Genomic DNA, 7,322 nt, shown 5'->3' with positions numbered 1-7,322 from the left:
GCAATAATTATAAAATGGCAAAACCTGTCCTTTTGTCACAAAACCTGCCCTCTAGATGAGTTTCTAAACAAATTTATTTTGATTAATCATTAAATATTATTAGTTGTTATTTCTTTCCCAAATTTGATAGTGTATTGTAAATAAAATTGGGGCAATCAATATTCACCTTGTCTTATAACGTTTTATCAATTGTACTGAATCATTGCAAACAATAATTAAAACGGTAGTACTGAGTGTCGAATTCAAGGATTGCGTTTTACAATTGAATTTTGTTTAATTACTAAAATTGAACAAACAATTTCTGAATTGATAAAAATAATAATTGAAACTAATAAAAGTAATATAATTGAACTTTTATAATAAAAAAATATTACACACGAAGAAATGCACCACAGACGCGAGAATTTGTGCTTCAGGCACACAACATCTGGTGTCTGACATTTACTACATTGTTCTCCAATTTTGAGTCCGAATTTAGTTCTGATGCCGTCATGAAATTTGTAGATATGGATCTTAGCTTTCAGTTACACTTGGTTTGAATCTAATTGGACATCTACAACTCCATATATGACTGAAATACTTCACATAGGTCATATTGATTTCTGACAAAAATTCAGCACTGCACTAAAACAAAGAAACAACGCAAAACTACAAAAATCTCTACATAATCAAGGAAATAAGAATATGCATATCTTATTAAATCCAAAAACTAAAATCAACAAAATATATTAAATAACTTCTTAAATTAACTAATAATTAAATATAAATAAATTAACTAAAACAATGAAAAATATACTTGTGATGCAGAGTTATCACAGACAAAAAAGAATTAAACAATTGTGCATCAAAATTAAAATATATGAAGTACCAACAACAATGTCTTCGATAACTATACTTATATGTGGTTGCACCTTTTTTTTCATTTCCCATTAATTAAGACTATGTTTTTTTTTCTTTTCAAAATACAACCACATTAAATGATAAACGTTACATGCATTTTTTGTTTTATTTATGTGATATCAATAATATGTGCAAGTTTCTATACAAAAAAGTTCGATGAAATTCGAATTAATAATTAATTAATATTAATACATTAATATATTATAGAAACTTAGTTACTATTAATAGAAACTTAAAATTATAATTGATTTCTAATGATTGCCAAATGGTAAACTTCTCATAAAATTAGGCTTACATATAATAAATTTTTCCAAAACAATTCATTGCAACCATTGATGGCAGAATTGTCGATAGACTTGCCTTCAGTCACCGACGTGCATTCGCAATTGAAGATGGAAAAGGTCAGTGATTATATTCATGATGATCTTGCACTTTCCATTTTATTGAAATTGCCTATTAAATCTTTGAAACGATTTAATTGTGTATGTTAATCATGGTCCCTATTGTTTGAAAACACTAATTTCATGAGCATGTATCGCAACAAATTAATAACCAATAATCGTTCTTCTTATGAGGATGCTTCAATTCTCCTTGCACACCAAAATATCCGAGACATGCGTCATGTGTTATACTTTCTTTCTGGAGAGAGGTACGAAAATAAGGTCAAATTAGATTGGCCACCTCCATTTCAAGAGGATGATGTATCTATTTTTATGATTGGTCCTGTAATTAACGGCATTGTTTGTCTCTACCAAGGTCTAACGCCTAAGTTGTATTATGGAACCCAACCACCAAGGAATTCAAGGTCACTCCTCTCAGCCCTACTGAGACCGTAGTAATTTACGAGGTTGAATATTTTGATTATTATGGATTTGGCTATGACATTATTAGAGACGACTACAATGTGATTCGATATGCAAGATATCACTTAGATGTATCTGACACTGAAGATATGGAAGGTAAGCCTGACAAGTTGTCACACAACAACACTTGGGAGATATACAGTCTAAGAAGTAACTCTTGGAAGAAACTTGATTTGGATTTGCCTCAATGTCATTCTAACATATTAGATGTCTTTATATACATGAATGGAGCGTGTCATTGGAGAAAAAATAATGGAGATGAATCGTATATGGTATCATTTGACTTAAGCAATGAGGTGTTATGTACAACACATTTTCCCATGGATATGAAGGAGAATATTGATGATTTTGTATATGTGAATAAACACTTGATGTTATTAAATGAGTCCATTGCTTTTATCTTAAATTATCGAGGCATGACTACTTTTCATATATCAATTTTTGGTGAACTAGGTGTGAAAGAATCATGGACTAAACTTTTTATTATTGGACATATACCTTGCATTGAGCATCCTGTTGGAGAGGGAAAGAATGGTGATTTATTCTTTAGAAGAAAAAATGGTGAAATAGTCGGGTTTAATTGCAATACCCAAATGATTCAGGAGCTTGGTCATAAAGGGGATGCATATACATGTCAGACTGTTATTTACAAAGAAAGTCTTCTTCCCATTGGACAAATATATGATTGATTAGTTTAATTTTAACCATTTCACTCAAGAGTTTTATGATGGTAGTTATTAAAATTTATTAAGTATATAAAAGATTAAAATATGGTTAATAATATGAATCTTGTTTTATGGAATTCATTTTGATGTTTATTCTCTCTCTATTTTAAATTGTTTTTTTTTTTAATTTCATTTGTATGAATAATAATTTTTTTTCCGTAACGTATTCTTGTTTGTTTCTCGCAATCTTTCACATTGGCGTCTTATTGTGTATAAAATATAATTTGATTTGTTAAATGTATTTTGGTATAAGAATATAAGCACAAATTTATGTTGAAACAAACTCTCAAATTAAAGTTATGATGAAAATAAACAAATGTTTACTAAAGATATTAATTATGATTCTAAAATGTTATGTTAATTTAACATGTGATTTTGAGTAAATTAATTCAAAGATATGAATCAAGCAAAGCAAAGAAAAACAGTTAAAAACTGAACAGACAAAGAAACAAGAACATTTTGGACAAAATGGAGAATGATCTTCAGGTTCAAGACTGATCGTCTCATCATCTTGACCAATCAATTTCCACTATTTCAACGAAGCTTTTGCCTCTGAATTTAATACTAAGATCATCAATACATGGCAAGGAACAAATATGTTTCATCCCAGTAAAAGAAGGTTCTCGAATCATTAAAATAAAAGGACTCGAAATAGGCTAGTTGAAACAATTTGGAAACTCGTCAGCCAAACTGTCAAGAAAAGTCAATCAATCTTGATATGTTCAAAGACATTACAAAGACACCCGGAATGATCAAAACAACAACTTCAGATTGATCATCAAATCTCTTAAAAGATCAAACTGCCAGAACCAGATTGATAATCAATCTCTGTTTTCTATAGAAACTCTAGCAGTGATCTTCCTACTTTTGCAAAGGTTTTTAATCATTCTCCAAACTATTTTGGACAGATTGAAAGCTCCAGATAGAAGTTGTAACATCAATGATTAAGTAAGAAGCTTCAAAGACCTTTAAACTAGAAGACAAAAGGTTTAAGCAAGGTTGTAACAGACTCAGTTAAAACAAATTCAAACTATTCAAAGGCTGAATTATTTTAATCTCATATATTGGTTTTGGTCAAAACTGACAGAGTACTACCAACAACTCTTTTGACCACTATTAAATGCTCCAAATCACCTATAAAAGGTAGGCCAATATCCAGGATTAAGACAAGAAATTCAAGTGTTGTAATCCCGAAAGTCAATCACATTCACATACTTGAAATTCTCATTTTCACAAAGAAGAAGCAGTTCTGAATCTTTACATCATATTGTGTTATTACTACTGAATTCTTTATACAAAATCAAATCTCAAACAAGAGTTGAGACATCTCAGATTCTATCAAAACAATCTCATCATTATTGTAATAACTCAAACTATAAGAGTTTAATTATAATTTGATTAGATTGTAACGAATCCTATCAAGATAGATAGGTGTTGTATTTGCTTTATGGGTGGAAAGAAATAGAGTTTGAAAGAGATCAAGGTCGATCTGTGTTAGGTGTTGTAAAATCAAGAAGGTTTCTTTGTTTTAAACACTTAGTGGAAAATCTCACGGTTGTGAGGACTGGACGTAACCCGAGTTGGGCGAACCAGGATATATCATTGTGTGGTATATCTTCCTTTATCTGTTTACTTTCAGTTTGATTGATTATCAGATTAAAAACTTAAATAGAATTACTGATTTTAACTAACCAAGAACATTCTCCGTTTTCTGGTTAAAACCAAGAACGTTCTCCATTTTCACAACCAAGATCAATCTTTAGTTATTTTCTTAAGTTTTTAATAGAAATTTTTAAAAGGTACATTTACAATTCAAACCCCAATTTCTTGTAAATCGACATTGCTACTTCAATTTCATTAATCTTTTTATGTTTTACTTTATGTCTCTTCTCTTTCTTGAAGTAGAGTTTTGCATTTCATGATTTGTTTATGCTCAATCTTTATCAATTGTATAAATAGTTCTCTGTCACATAATTTGACTAATGAAATGTATAATTTTGTTGTCAAATAACGGTTTTAGCGTTATAGCACAACATATTTCGATGAATTCATTATGAAAATCGTGACGTTATTGTATTTTTGCTATTAGGACAATAACAATCACTATTCCCATTTTTGTTAGTCGAAATAGCGGTAATAGCAGGAAAAAAAGTAGAATACTAAGTTTAAAAATAATAACAAAAAATCGAGGATAAAAATAGAATATTAAATTTAAAAAAAAAAATAATAAACTGAAGATTTTGCATGAGTGTTAACCATGACCTTTTTTTATGTATGACTTGCTTATTTAGGTATTTATGTGGCTTCCGCTTTTTGACCTTAACGTTATCCGTTATTTTACATAGTAGATTTTTAGTGTTGCGATATTTTCCGGAATCAGATTATGTTAACACTTTCTTTATGTCTAAAAAAATTAAGCTTCTATTTAGCTTTTCATTGTCTTTCTTTATGACTATTCTAGACGCATCTAGAGAATCCAAAATAGTATAGGGTATGCATTGGAAAGAGTATATTTTACTATGTGTTTTTGTTTATATCTCTAATTTGAAGGATGTTATGATTTTGACTTTTTTTTAAATTTTTATTATGTCTTTCCAAGGATTGAGTTGGGCTAAAAATATGTTTAAATATGCATTGTGTGCTTGACTCCTTAAAGTATATTTATATTTTGAAATTATACACATTCTCAAGCGATTCAAAATCATTAAAAATTGGTTAATTTAGTTAAAACATTAAAATTGTTTTTAATTTTACCCAAACTTACAATTCAAGCAAGGATCCAGATGAAAATGCAATTACCCTATTTTTTATTTGTTAAGAAAAAAATGTGAAATATATAGAAGTATTGTGATCATAAAAAAATTAATACAGATAATTTGAAAGAAGTGGAGCATTCCTTTGCTTAAGAATGTTGTGTATTTTATGGTATAAATTGTGTGACAGAAAATTTGAAAGAGGTATATGTATCATGACTTCAATGCATTCATAGGTTGTTTGTTTCTCTTCCTTTCTATGTATATTTTTTCTTACTTTGTTGTTTATCCTCTTATCTTTTTGTGTGAACATTACCGTAAGAAAATACAATTTAAAGTCTATAATAAGGCCTACTATTAGGATGTAATCGAACAAGAATTAATGATATATTAGATTAACTGTTATTTATTTTGCCCTCCATATATTATAACTTTTATTAATGTCAACCTGATTGAACTGAATTAAATCAACATTCTATTCATCGATTTGAGTTTAATTTTGTGATAAAAATTGTAAAAACTCAATAAAATCAACTATCTTTTTGGTTTAGATTTTTGTTTCTCTCCAAACATATGACCCAAACAATGCGTTATTCCCTCTTTTTGTAGTTTTATTTGCAAAAAAAAATTGTGTTTACATCACATCTTTACAACCTAAAATTCTAATATACAATAAAATAGTATATTTAATTTATCAATTAAAATTTTAAAAATTTAACACCCCAAAATATTTGTTTAAGCGCTCTGCCACTGAGTACGAGATTATGTTTATTGTGGCATCTGGTGATCAGTGGTAGGGGACAATCTCAATAAGTAGTTCCATTGACATTTAAACACAACTTTATTTCTTTTTAATCAAATATTGTCCTCCCCGGAGTACACATCAGAGCTGACTCATGGTTATTATTATCACTTTCGATAGTTGTAACAATTGTATTTATGTTATGAAGGATAATTTTATCCGGAATGACGTCAACTTGATGCAAAATATGCATGTGTGAAAAACATTGCATGTTAATTAAGGTATCTACACAATCTAAAAAAATGTGGCTAAGGACGTTTTTTGTCTGTTGACTTATTTTTAAGTTTAAGATGGTGTCATAATTTTAAAAAGTATTACTTAGATTCTTTAACTTTATTTTATTTAAATCAAATTGATTATATCCGTCCAAATCGTTGAATGAACTTATCAAAACTATATACACAGCTTTGATCTGGAGTTGACATGTTAAGGTAACATTGTAAATATAGGATATATATGTTTAGTTCGATGCATGAATTTGAAGAAATACTTTATAAACCTTAAGATTTGGAGAAGATAACTATAATTTTTTTTATGCATTCTAACTACTAGTTTATACTGAATGTCATGTGAGACAATCGCACCATCTTTCACTAATGCTATTTATATATATAGCAAAAAAATGAAAAAGAAAAATTAAAGGACCAAAGTAATACTTTTTAAAATTATAAGATAAATTAACTTTGAACTTCAGAAATAAATAAGTTATGAGACTAAAAAAACCAATTACATCAATTATTTGTCCTATGCTCGATTCCTGCATACCTAAACAATTTCAACTTGACTTATTCTTTTATCAAATAAAAAATTTACAATGTAAACATTGTTCAATAAAAGGCAAGATCAACTAATAAAAAGAACAATTACACACTTATAAAATTAAAATAAAATAAAATAGAAATTCGATCAGAGCATAATTCACTAGTGAATTTTGATGTTATATTAGTTTTCTATACTTAACATAATGATGTGCTTTTCCAAATTCCAATAATCTTTAACTTTAAGTTGGATTATTTTGATTCGATTTTAGACCATTTATGAAGATGAAACAATCGAAATAAAATACAAAAAATTTAGAAAATTTATTGCTTTTAAATTTATAATTTTTATTTGTATTGAAGTCAATTAAATACAATATTAACATCTCACAAATAAAAGAAAATGAAAATGCAAATGCAAGACAATTAAAGATATATACCATCAAAAAGCAAAATTAACATAATGGAAGTAAGTACAAGGAAGATACAAATTATTACATATACTATGCGTTTAGAAAACT

The 7,322-nt window shown here is 28.2% G+C and overlaps 1 pseudogene; it reads left to right on the top strand.

Moving 5' to 3' along the window:
• The first annotated feature begins 1,251 nt into the window (after positions 1 to 1,251).
• Positions 1,252 to 2,452, top strand: LOC101496503 (F-box/kelch-repeat protein At3g06240-like; annotated as a pseudogene).
• Positions 2,453 to 7,322: the final 4,870 nt, after the last annotated feature.

Source organism: Cicer arietinum, chromosome 8, assembly GCF_000331145.2.
Source record: "Cicer arietinum cultivar CDC Frontier isolate Library 1 chromosome 8, Cicar.CDCFrontier_v2.0, whole genome shotgun sequence".
NCBI lineage: Eukaryota > Viridiplantae > Streptophyta > Magnoliopsida > Fabales > Fabaceae > Cicer > Cicer arietinum.
The sequence above is the reverse complement of the archived record's forward strand: the minus strand, read 5'-3'. Positions and strand labels throughout refer to the sequence as shown.